Source organism: Suricata suricatta, chromosome 12, assembly GCF_006229205.1.
Source record: "Suricata suricatta isolate VVHF042 chromosome 12, meerkat_22Aug2017_6uvM2_HiC, whole genome shotgun sequence".
Taxonomy (NCBI): Eukaryota; Metazoa; Chordata; class Mammalia; order Carnivora; family Herpestidae; genus Suricata; species Suricata suricatta.
This window is the reverse complement of record NC_043711.1, coordinates 102,366,239-102,379,425: the sequence shown is the minus strand read 5'-3', so window position 1 is coordinate 102,379,425 and position 13,187 is coordinate 102,366,239. Positions and strand designations below refer to the sequence as shown.

Sequence of the window (13,187 nt, the reverse complement as noted above, 5' to 3'; positions counted from 1 at the left end):
GCCTGACGCGGGGCTGGAACCCACGAACGTGACATCTGACCTGAGCCGAAGTCGGAGGCTTAACCGACTGAGCCCCCCAGGAGCGCCTTTGCTACGTTCTTTTATCTCCAGCGTCGCCGCTGGCAGCGACAGAGCTGGTGCGTGGGGCCCTGGGCGAGTCCGGTGAGCGGAGCCCTCCTGCCAGTCTGCAGTGGGCAGGGGGCGTGAGTCGCGGGCGTGTCAGCCCCTCTGACTGGTACAGCGGCCACACTAGACACCGGAATCTGTGCACTAGGCACAAACAGCAGTGTGACTAGGTCTTCAAAAGAGTTCTGGCTGGGGGAACACTGAATGAGGTCTCCATCCTAATACTGTTTACATCAGTTAAAAATAATGTGCCCCAAGCAATTTACGCATTTTTCCAAGAACACACACGCACAAAAGGCTATGCCTTGAACATACTGGGACCGCTGCTGATGGTGGGAAGGGAGGTGCAGCCAAGGGGGAGCAGTAAAGTGAGGAAACGCGTGGCCCTTGCACAGGCCAGCGAGGGCCTGGCCGGGACCGGGGTGATAAGTAATCCTGCTCTTCTCGAGAACTGAGGTCCGGTACAGGGAAAAGGATTCCCCGGTAACAGCCCCTTCCTGGAAGCATCTAGAGTCTTCTGAACCCTGGTCAGACGCGTTATCCATTGCTCCACTGGCCCCTCCTGGAAGCATCTAATATGCCTGTTACTATGTGTCCTGTTAGGGAGTTTGTATCATAAATCTGGTGTAGTGTTGTGCACTAAGTTATATATAATGTAATATGTCATGTATCACCTTATACACATACTGTGTGAAATATATTAATATGTAATGCAATAAAAATATAACACAATGTTAATCTACGATATGAAACTCCATGTATAGTATTAAATTACATATAATTACATATACGCTATATTAGAGAAATACGTCTGTGGTGAGATGTCATGAGTAATTTGTACTCTCCTGCAACATGGCACAAATAGTATTTAAAATCTCTGAAAGTTGCTAAGAGTATGGACAAGTGTCTGACAGCGCCTGGCCTGTCACAAACACTCAGGAGGTGTGACGTTTTACCACCACAGCTGCACGTGCGTGAGCGGCAGAGTGTTGCTCGGGACCGGCCCCCGCGCGTCCTCCGTCAGCGCTGGCTTTCCTGGCCGCGACGTGCGGTCGTGCGTCTGCGAGGACAGGGGCGCTTGGAGCAGCGCTGGCCCGGTGAGTGGTAAGTTCAGGTGCGGTACGCGCAGTGACTGTTCTTGGGGTTTTCCTAAGGTAGGCGGTCATGTCTTCCACAGGTGGTGCTGATCTTTCTAGTTTCTCAGGTTTTTAATTCCAATGGCCGTTGTCACTCTCTGTGTAGTTGTGCCGGAAGTGTAACCAGAGCGCCCAGTGAGGAGCTTGGGCGCTGCTGTCCCTGCTGCTGACCTCAGGAGTGCTCAGCGTACCCGCGGCTCTTGGACCTGCGCTCACTTGGGCGACATATACGTGGTGTTATTGCTCTTCTGCCAAAGGCCTTAACAAACAACGAGGAAGGGCCCCGAAGTTCTCAAATGTCTTTTTTTAAAAAAATAGAATTTATCATCGCGTTCGCTAGCATACAATGTACACAGTGTGCTCTTGGTTTTGGGGGTAGATGCCCATGATTCATCACTTATGTACAACACCCAGTGCTCATCCCAACAAGTGCCCTCCTCCATCCCATCACCCGTTTCCCCCTCCCCGCTCCCCCCCCACCTTCAGTTTGTTCTCTGTATTTAAGAGTCTCTTATGCCTGCCTCCCTCTCTGCTTATAAACTGTTTTTTCCCTGTCCCTTCCCATGTGGTTTTCTGTTTCTCATGTTCCACATGTGAGTGAAAACACAGGAGATCTTTCTCTGACTGACTTATTTCACTTAGCATAACACCCTCCAGTTCCATCTGCGTTGTTGCAAGTGGCAAGATTTCATTCTTTTTCATCTCTGAGTAGTATTCCATTGTGTATGTAAACCACATCTTCTTAATTCATTCATCAGTTGATGGACATTTGGGCTTTTTACTTAATTTGGCTGTTGTTGAAAGCGCTGCTTTGAACATTGGGGTACATGTGCCCCTGTGCATCAGCACTTCTGTGTCCTTTGAATAAATTCCCAGCAGTGCTATTGCTGGGTCATAGGGTGTTCTATTTTTAATATTTGAGGAACCTCCACATTTTTCCGGAGCGGCTGCATCAGTTTGCATTCCCACCAAGAGTTCAGGAGGGTTCCCGTTTCTCCAGACCCTTGCCAGCATCTGTTGTTCCCTGGGTTAATTTTAGCCACTCTGACCAGTGTGAGGTGGTATCTCCGTGTAGTTTTGATTTGTATTTGCCTGATGATGAGTGACGTTGAACATGTTTTCATGTGTCTGTTGGCCATCTGGATGTCTCCTTTGGAAAGGTGTCTATTCGTGTCTTCTGCCCATTTCTCCACTGGATTATTTGTTGTTTGGGTGTTGGGTTTAACCTCTACTACGTCATTACATTACCAGTATAGTCATCAAGACAGTATAGTGCGGGCACAAGAACAGACACCTAGACCAATGGAACAGGATACAGAACCCAGAATTGGACCCACAAATGTATGGCCAACTAATCTTTGTCAAGCAGGAAAGCGCATCCAGTGGAAAAAAGACTGTCTCCTTAGCAAATGGTGCTGGAAGAATTAGCAACATGCAGGAGAATGAAACTGGACCACTTTCTTAGACCACACACAAAAATAAACTCAAAATGGATAAAAGACCTAAATGTGAGACAGGAAACCATCAAAACCGTAGAGCAGAAAACAGGCAGCAACCTCTTTGACCTCAGCCGCAGCAATTTCTTGTTCGACACGTCTCTGAAGGCAAGGAAATAAAAGCAAAAGTGACCTATTGGGACCTCATCAAGATAAAAAGCTTCTCCACTGTGAAGGAAACAATCAACAAAACTAAAAGGCATCCGACAGAATGGGGGAAGATATTTACAAATGACATACTGGATAAAGGGTCAGCATCCAAAATCTACAAAGAACTTCCCAAACTCAAATGCTTTTGAACATTCACAGAGCAGTGTGACGTGTCTGCTCTTGGGACCCATTCATATGGAGAATAACATTGGCCAGTTTTGGGGTGTTCATTCCAGCCTTCCCGCATTAAACCCCCCTGGCTGTTGTCTGGGTCCCATTTGCTCTGATGCAATTCATTTCTCACTTTGTAAAGTAGTGTGTCAAGCATCAGGGTCAGAAGACAAAACCTCAGAGTCATTTTAGGAAGAACCAAATGGGCAAGAAGCAAGCCCAACATGAGAGCTCCCTTCTGAACGTCGCCAAGGTCTTGAAGCAGCTTGGACGGACTCAGCTGCAGTGGAATGCAAAAGAACAATGCCCAGAATTGCTTTCTCTGAGGGCAGGGCAGAAGGCGAAACTCATCTGAAGGCTCATCCGAATGTAAACTCTTACAGTGAAAGTTCAGGTGTCTGGAGATGCACTGAACATACCTCAAAAAGCCCTTGCCTTGATCACATGTATGGATGAGTTAATTCTGTGTCCAAAGTTAAAATTTCTAACAGAAGAAGTAGGTGACCTTTAAGTGGAATTTTTATTGGAGGGAGATAGGTATAAAGCAAACCGTGGGTTTTTATTTCTGTCTCTGTGGGATGGGAAGAATTATGAGACTCTGAGCTTTGGCTTTCAGCACATCAGGGGGTTTCTGTTGAGGATTGGCTGGTGATCGCATGGACCCTTCTTGTCACAGGCCCGCACGTGGGACCCTGTGGTTTCCGTATTAGTTATTACTCCTTAATGTGAGTAAAAGCCTTAAGGCAAGTGATAAGCTACTATTACAACTTCAATGTATTGCTAAAACTATTATAAGAATATTTGAACCTCTATATGAAGATAATGGGAATGCTGATAGTTGTGGATGGAAGCAATTAGAGAATTCGGTATGGGGTAATTTCTCTGTTGTATAAGAAGCTGTAATTTTATGGGTAAAGGTTTAATGCTCTGTTACCATGTACTGTTGTTTTGAATTTAACCTGTATTACCTACTGATTTTTAGATTTTCAGTTACTAATTAAGGAAAGACCTCTTCCCTTTTGTGAAATGCATTTCATTTCTGTGTTGGAGTCTTGTTCCAGGAGACAAATAAGAGTAGTTCCTGCTTTTCCCGGGATGAAGATTCCTTTCTGTGCGAAGGCAAAAAAAATAGGATTTTTTTCCTTAGAATTTTCTGGATTAGTCTAGTTTTTCCTTCACCTGTTACCATTTTTCTTTGGGAGCTTCTGTTTCTTCGATCCGTGTCTCGGCGCGTCTCTCTGTGATCCGTGTTTTCAGTCTGAAGCTAAGGGAAAACATGGTAACGCCGAATTACCCAGATGAAACTACATCGAAGGGTTCCTTGAACTTTTGGAGCCTAAGACATTTCACACTTGAGAGACACAAGAGAAACTGTCATTGTGGACATTCCCAACAAAGGCTACTTAATAATGAGAAACACAGAGCAGTGGGAGAAATACTGAAAGCAAATACAGTGTGATTTTGTTTTTGCAGTGTGATTTTTAATGGCTCTTCAGATGTTTGCTAAGCACTATTAAATTATAAAACCCTAAAGAATGTAGTTTCGTATGCCTTACTGGCTGGTCACTACAATGTCGAAGGACCCCTAGTGTGAGTGCTGTGTAGTAATCCCAACCCTGTGCGCAGTTATTCGTTTCTTAAAGTCTTTGTCCACTGAAACCCAATTTAATGGACTCTCTCTCTTTCTTTTGAGCTACCCCAACTGTGGTACCTCTCAGCCTTTTTTTTTCCTTTCCTTTTGGAAAAAGGTGAGAAATCAGTTCTTATCTGTGGCTCATGGATTCTTCTGAGAGCTGAACTCAGTTGGTCTCAAACTTGAACTTCATCTCTGAAGCAGCCAAGAGTGTGTCTGTATGGGAACGGTCTACACCCGTGGGGGTCCGGGCAGTCCTACCCTCACCTCCCCGGGGTCAAGAGGGCCACGGTGATGAGCTCATTCGTTTCCGCAGAAAGTTGATTGAAACGCCGTCCTGTTTCTCCAGTGGGTTCATTCCACAGCTCTCCTTCCAACAGTTACTTTCCATCATTCACGCTCCTGCCAACCCCACCCCCGAGGCCACCCCTCCCAACCCAGCCCTCCACCTTTGGTTTGTGTTTCTGTAGAACCTCAGTCTGGAAAGGCAGGACCCGAGGTGCAAGGACAGAGGTCCCAGGCCACGTCGTGAAAGTCCTGAATGGTAAGCACACGTTTGCCAGGGGCAGTGCCCTGTGCCTGAGCTCCTTTTCTCAGCCCTCACCCTCATCCCACATTTCTGGTCTCAGGCCGGTGTCACCTTCTCTGATCACACCTTCTTTCTTATTTTTTCATTTTTTTTTAATTTTTAAAGTTTATTTATTTATTTTGGGGAGGGACGGGCAGAGAGAGGGAGGGAGGGAGGGACAGGGAGAGAGAGAGAGAGAGAGAGAGAGAGAGAGAATCCCAAGCAGGCTCCACACTGTCGGCACAGAGCAGACACAGGACTCAGACTCCAAAACTGTGAGATTGTGACCTGAGCCAAAATCAGGAGTGAGATGCTTCACTGACTGAGCCACCCAGGCACCCCTTATTTTATTTCATTTTCTATTTTTTATTTTTTCCTGATCACACCTTGTGAAGTGATGCCAGCCAGCACATCACATGGCTTTAGGTGGGCCTTGTGACCTGCCGAGTTACCGTGACTGTTTATCAGGTCACCACTTTACGGTCTCAGTTCTCCCTCTGGAACGAGAGGGCTTTCCTGCCCTGTTGGCTGCTGCCCGTCTGGTGCCCAGCACAGCGCTTGGCAGATAGTAAGTGCCCAGTAACTATTTGCTGAGCGGGTAAAACAATCTGTGCTGTGACAAAGAGTGAAAACATTTTTTTAAAGTTTTTACTTAACTTCCGAGGAGTTAGCGCACCGTGTGACATTAGTGCCCGGCGTCCGGTACAGTGATTCAGCATCTCCATGCGGCGTCTGATGCCCATCACGCCAAGTGCGGTCCTTAGTCCCCAACCCCCGCCTGCCTCCCTCTGGGGACCGTCAGTGGGTTCTCTCTAGTTAAGCATCTGTCTCTTGGTTTGCATCGCTCTTTTTCCCCCTTTGCTTGTTTTATTTCACTTATTTATTTTAGAGACAGAGCGTGAACAGAGGAGAAGGGCAGAGGAAAAGAGTGAGAGTCCCACGCAGGCCCCCACTCCCAGCTTGGAGCCTGACCCGGGGCTCCATCCCACGACCCTGAGCCAAAACCAAGAGGCAGACGCTCAGCCGACTGAGCCACCCAGGCCCCCCTGTTTTTGCCTTTTAAATTCCACACCTAAGTGAAATCATACAGTAATTGACCTTCTCTGGCTTATTTTGCTTAGCAAAATACTAATCTAGCTCCATCCGTGTCATTGCACATGGCAAGAGTTCTTTCTTTTTTATGGCTGAATAATACTCCTGTGTGCGTGTATGCGCACGCACACATATATAGCACATCTTTATCGATTCATCAGTTGATTGGGATTCTTTCAATAATTTGGCTGTTACCAGTAGCGCTGCCACAAACCCAGAAGTGCATGTGTTCCTTTGGACGAGCGTTTCTGTGTCCATCGTGTGAACACCTAGTAGTGCCGTTGCTGTGTCATAGGTTCTCTTTTTAACTTCTCAGGGCACCCCGGACTGTTCTGCAGAGCGGCTGCGCCGGGTTGCATTCCCACCAGCAGTGCAAGTGGGTGCCCCTTTCTCCACATCCTCGCCAACACCTGTCATTTCTTGTGTTGTGTTTTTAAACTATGGAAGAAAGTACTCTTCACAGGTTTATGCAGAGACACTACCAGAACACCATTTTGATAAAAGACTAACCCAAAACTTTGTATCAGCAGTCCCCTTGACCCTCCTCCCCTGAGCCCCGTAAAAATGAAATCCAAGGTACTGGGCCTCCCAGCGGAGCCGTGCTTCATGAAGACAGGAGCCATCACCTGGTCTGGCTCTGGTCTAGGGGAGGCGCTCATCAGACCTGTGGTCAGAAAACACTGCTAAACAGCGTTTTGTCAGTGGGCTGCATCGCAGGGTTCATTTCCAATCTAGCAGTTGGAATTTTTTTTAATGTTTTTATTTATTTTTTTGAGAGAGAGAGAGAGACAGTGTGAGGAGGGGAGGATCAGAGAGAAAAGGAGTCATAGGATCTGAAGCAGGCTCCAGGCTCTGAGCTAGCAGTCAGCACAGAGCCTGATGCGGGGCTTGAACCCATGAACCTTGAGATCATGACCTGAGCCAAAGCTGGATGCTTAACTGACTGAGCCCCCCAGGCGCCCCTGGAATTTTTTTTTTTTAATTAAACAGGGTGCCTGGCTGGCTCAGTAAGCATGTGACTCCTGACCTCAGGGTCGTGAGTTGGAGCCTCAGGTTAGTGTTAGAGATTACTTAAGGAAATAAAAAAATTATAAATAATAAAAAAAAAATCGAGTGTCTTGGATCAGAGTTTAAAATCGCAGGTATGGGGGTGCCTGGATGTCTCAATCGATTAAATATATGACTTGGCTCAGGTCATGATCTCACAGTCCATGAGTTCAAGCCCCGTGTCGGGCTCTGTGCTGATGGTGTGGAGCCTGGAGCCTACTTTAGATTCTGTGTCTCCCTTTGTCTCTGCCCCTGCCTTGCTCATGTGCGCGGTCTCTCTGTCTCTCCTTCAAAAATAAACATTTAAACCGATCAATCAATCATAGGCTCTGGAGCTTGGCTACCTGGATTTGAATCCCAACTCTGCCATTTTTAACTGTGTGAACATAAACCAAAGCAATTGTTTGGCTTTCTACTCCTCAGTTTCTTCAGCTGTAAAACAGGATAGTAATGCCCGCTGCATTATTCCTTGTAAAACACTTGACCAGGTGGAGCGGGTAGTAGCTCCCAGTAACACGGTAGCTCTTACCTCCGCCGCGGCCGCTGACGCGCTCGTGCGGTTCCCAGTCACGACCATTTGCAGTGACCAGCTGTAACATGAAAGGGTTTAAAAAATTTAATCTTGAAATTTAGGATTTTTCTTTTTCCTTTTCATTTTCCTTGGAGATTTCTTGTTTTTTTTATTTTAATGTTTATTTATTTATTTTGAGAGATAGAGTGAGCGGAGCCGGGGCAGAGAGAGGGAGACCAAGAATCCCAAGTAGGCTGCACACTGCCAGCACAGAGCCTGATGCCCGCATCACACCCACGAACCATGAGATCATGACCTGAGCTGAAATCAAGAGTGAGATCCTTAACCAACTGAGCGGCCCAAGAGTCCCACGGATTTTCCTTTTTAAATTTTTAGTTAAAATGTCAAGAATATGCAGAATGAAATGAGATTGTAATGTTCAGCATGGTGAAGATAGTTTACTGTACTCTGTATTTGAAAGCTCCTAAGAGGGTAGATCTTAGAAGTGGGCACCACAGGAAAAGCAAAGTTCTGTAACTATGAGTGGTGTTGGTTTTGGAATATATACATCTATCAAATCATTACACGTGCACCTAAAACGAACACAACGTTGCTCTGCCACGAGCCCCATGCCCATCACCGGCTTCCGCACACACCCGGTGCCCGCCCCTGTCGGTAACATGCCGGAGCCGTGCACCCCGCCTGCCGAGAGCGCCTCCCTTCCCAAGTCCATGTTCGGCGGGGCGGGGGGTGTACTGCTGAGAGTGATGGGTGTGTTTACATCATGGGGAAATTGGCAAATACTGCAAACCAGGGCGCCCCCGCCCCCACCTCCGTGCGGGGGAGCCTGCCGTCGGGCTGTTACCGCACACTCTGGTCCATCTCCCACCCTGCCCTCCACTGGCTAGATTGTCTGGGAACATGGGTATTTTGTTTCAGTGGGGACTCCTGAAAGATTAGAATTCCTTAAGACGTTTAACTCTAATTCCCTGTTCCATACAAAAGAGTTCACATAACTTTTTAAAATACTGTCAAATATCAGTTACTGTTCCAGTTTCCCTGATAATTTTGTAATTCTTTTTTTAAAATTTTATGTTCATTTTTGAGAGAGACGAAGTGCCTGCAGGGTAGGGGCAGAGAGAGAGGGACACACAGATTCCGAAGCAGGCTCCAGGCTCCGAGCTGTCAGCACAGAGCCCAACGCAGGGCTCAAACCCACAAACCCTGAGATCATGACCTGAGCCGAAGTCAGACGCTCAACCAACTGAGCTGCCAGGCGCCCCTAATTTTGTAATTCTTAAAATTCTTTGTAATCATAATTCCAAACAGGTCTATATTATGGGGAGTTCATCAGAAAAATCTAAAATATGGAAAACTCTATGGGACAAACAACCTTGTTCCTTCAGCAGCTACGTTGTAAAGGGGCTTAGAGGAAAAGCTTCAGGTTAAACTGGATGTACAGGACATAGAACCAAGTGCAAGGTGGGGCCCTATCCAGCCAGTGTCTCCTGTGTTTTCTTCTAAAAGCTTTATCGTTTTACCTTCCTCCTGCTATTGATCCCCCCATCTTTATTGAGGATAACTGACAATTTATATATTTATATATTTAAGTTGCTTGCCACTTTGATGTATGTCTGCCCTGTGAGACAGTCACCGTAGTCAGATCAGTTAACACGCTCGTCACCTCACACAGTGACCATTTTCTTTTCATCTTTGTGGCGGGAACACTTACCATCTACTCTTAGCAAATTTCAAGTACACAATGCAGTATTAACTGTGGTCACATTGCTGTGCTTTGTATAACCAAAATCCCTGCTGTCCCTTCGCCCTAGCCCCTGGTGACCACCATCGTCTCTGCCTCTGGGAGCCTCCACTAGGCACCCCTGCAGGTACGGAGCCTGCGCTCGACGCCCCACAGGTACGGGGGGGGGGGGGGTCCTGCAGTGCTCGTCTTTCGGTTTCTGCCTTATTTCACTCAGCACGATGTTATCCAGATTCATCCATATTGGGATAAGTGGCAGGACTTCCTTTTTAAGACTGACTACTACTCTGTTGAATGTCTCTGCAACATTTAACTTACCTGTTCATCTCTAGACAGACCTAGGTTGTTCCCTCATCTCGGTTGTGGGGAGTGACGCCGCAACAAACACAGGAGGGTCAGTGTGTCCTCAAGATACTGATTCCATTTCTTTTGGCTCCATACCCGCAAGTGGGATCGCTGGGTCATAAGTTCGTTGTGTTTCAGTTTTTGAGGAGCCTCCATGTTGTTTTCCATAACGACTGACCCAGGTCACGTTTCCGTCAGCAGGGCGCAAGGATTTCCTGTTCTTCAGTCTCATCAACACTCACCTTGTGGCTCTGTGACAGTCGCCTTCTCGTAGGTGTCAGGTGACCTCGTGGGGGGCAGGGCGCGGTTATGATTTGCATTTCTCTGGTGATCAGTGATGTTGAACTTTTATATACTTTTTGGTCATTTGTATGTCGTCTCTTGAGAAACACCTATCAGGTCCTTTGTCCGTTTTATAATTGGGTTCTTTGTTTTTTTTGCTATTGATTTTTGGATATATATTTTGGACGTTAACCCCTTATGCGATGTGTGGTTTGCACATATATTCTCCCAGTCCGCAGGCCGGTTGCCTTTCCACTCCTCCTGGTCTCTGTTGCTCTGCAGAGGCTTGTAGCTGGACGTAACCCCATTTGTCTGTTTTTTGCTTTTGTTGCCTGTGCTTTTGGTGATATGCAAAAAATCATTCGCCAAGCCAGGATATGAGTTTTTCCACTGTTTTCTTACATTAATTATAATTGCTCTTACATTTATGTCTCAATCCATTTTGAGTTGATATGTGCGGGTTGTGTGAGATGAGGGTCCAGTTTCATTCTTCGGCATGCGGATACCCAGTCCCCCCCCCCTTTAATAACGATACTGTCCTGTTCCTCATTGGTACTCTTGTCAAAAATCAATTGACTGTAGATGTGGGGATTTATTTGGGGACTCTCTATTCTGTTCCATTGGTCTGTATGTCCATTTTTAATGCCAGCACTGTACTGTTTTGGTTACTGTAGCTTTTTAATATGTTTTGAAATGTGTTTCAACGTGTGATGCCCTTAGGGTTATTCTTCTCGTTCAAGATAGCTTTGATTATTTGAGGTTTTTTGTTCATGACAATTGTAGGATTTTTCTCGATTTCTGTAAAAAATGTCTGGGATTTTGATAGAGAGCACTTTGAATTTGTAGCTAATTTGGGGTAGTATGGACATTTTAACAATATTTATTTCCCAATCCATGAACATGGGATGTCTTTCCATTCACCTGTGTCTTTTTAAATTTCCTTCATTGACGTTTTATAATTTCAGTGTACCAGTTCACCTCAATGGTTTAGTTTATACATAAATATTTTATTCTTTTTGTTGCTGTTGTGAACGGGATTGGTTTTTTTCTTTCTTTTTTTTCTTTTTGGCCAATGTAACATTGTTTAATACCAGAGCCTGGAGCCTGTTTCAGATTCTGTGTCTCCCTCTCTGTCTCTGCCCTTCCCATGTTCATGCTCTGTCTCTGTCTCTCAATAGTAAATAAGTGTTAAAAAATAGGTAAGTAAAATAAAATAAAATGTCCGTGGTAATTACACAGGTATGGATTACATGTAGTATTTAGTGCATGATCAAGCTAATTAAAAAGAAGTCAAAAACAAAGTTAAAATTAAGAAACAATACTTTGTTGAAAAGCTTCGGATTTACTTCTGGACAAATAAGTGGGAAAAGCCATTAGTATAAACCTGTTTTAATTTTAGTCTCTATCCTTATAATTGCCTAAAAGTTCTTAGAACACAGAAAAACTAAATTTGAATGCATTTGTAATAGCTTAACAATTTATGTGCCTCATTAGAATCTTTTAATGGAATGTTTTGAAATCACTTATAATTCACTGCAGTGATAAATCAGAAAAAGGAAACAAATTTTTAAATAGCATGTTACTATGGCCTGGACAAAAGTAATGATCAATTAGTAATAATTAATACATACAACAGATTGAGAAATTAAATCCTCTGCTATATACGTTTAAGTATTTTGTCAGATTTGAGAAATGTTTCTGTCAATAACATTCGTCTCTCCACAAATTCGATTCTTTTTTTTTTTTGAACCCAGCCCCTCTCTCCCGATTCTTTTTTAAACAAGAAAACAGTTCTTTCTCTCCAGATTTTTATGTTTATCAGTGTAACGTGAAACAAAGCCATCTCAGTAGAAATGACTTATTACATTGTTACTTTAGAAAGGCTCATGCTTCAAAATGTACTGAAAGATATCCAGTCCAGATTGTGAGAACCATCAACCTTGCTGGCTTCCTCTTTGGCCACCCTTGTCTCTCTCCATGGCCTCCCAGGGGCTCGTCTCGTGGGGCAGCCCCGGGGCGCAGGGCTCGCCGGCTAAGCAAGCATCTGACTTCTGCTCAGGTCCTGGTCTCACGGTTGGTGAGTTTGAGCCCTGCATTGGGTTCAGCGCCGACAGCTCAGAGCCCGGAGCTGCTTCGGATTCCACGTCTCCCTCTCTCTCTGCCCCTCCCTCCCTTGCCCACGTGTTTACGAGCTCTGCTCGCGCTCTCGCTCGCTCTCTCGCTCTCAAAAACAGATATTAAAAAAAGAGAGAGAGAGGCAAGTCCCTCATTCGTATCACTTGCAGAAGTTTCTCAAAATGTCTCATCAACTTCTTGAAAATGTAGAGTTTTAATAGCTCGCTTCATCTTTCCCCCCAATACTGTGTTCTTCTCTTCTAGCAGCCTTTTTATGTTCATGCTCCTTTGGATTGTCAGTGCGGAAAGCGACCTCACTTGTTCCTCGTGGACGCTAGGAACGGCCCTCAGGGGACCCGGGAGGCCCCCGCCGCGCGCACGTGGGCTGCCAGCCGTCCTCACCGCCTGCGCTGTCACATCTTCCTTTGCTTTCTGCAGCCTGAGTGGAATCTCATCAGCCACTTTCTCCTGCACATTGTCCTGCGGATCGCATACTGGACTTCCTGGTTCGTTTCTCGTCTGTCCCCTGGTCTGTCTGTGACAGGCTGCTCCTGTGTGAGATGACCCTGCGCCTTGTCCTCTTCCTTTGATCCCTTTTTTTTTTTTTGCCGCCATGCATATATTCATCCAGGTGTTTGTCCAATTCGTTCGTACGGTCCTGAGATTTCCTACTTGTCGGCCCTGACTGCTTCTGTCAGTGGCACCTCCTTTCCCAAGATCCAGAGTTCAGTGGCCACAGAGTCTTGATTCTGT

At 45.8% G+C, this 13,187-nt stretch overlaps 1 long non-coding RNA gene across 1 annotated transcript in view; it reads left to right on the top strand.

The window, feature by feature from the left end:
• The window catches only part of LOC115275097, a 48,170-nt gene that overhangs the window by 27,136 nt on the left and 7,847 nt on the right, over window positions 1-13,187 (top strand). Inside the window, exon 2 of the long non-coding RNA XR_003901393.1 lies at window positions 5,183-5,256. This is a non-coding gene — a long non-coding RNA (uncharacterized LOC115275097). The remainder of the gene's footprint in view (window positions 1-5,182; window positions 5,257-13,187) is intronic.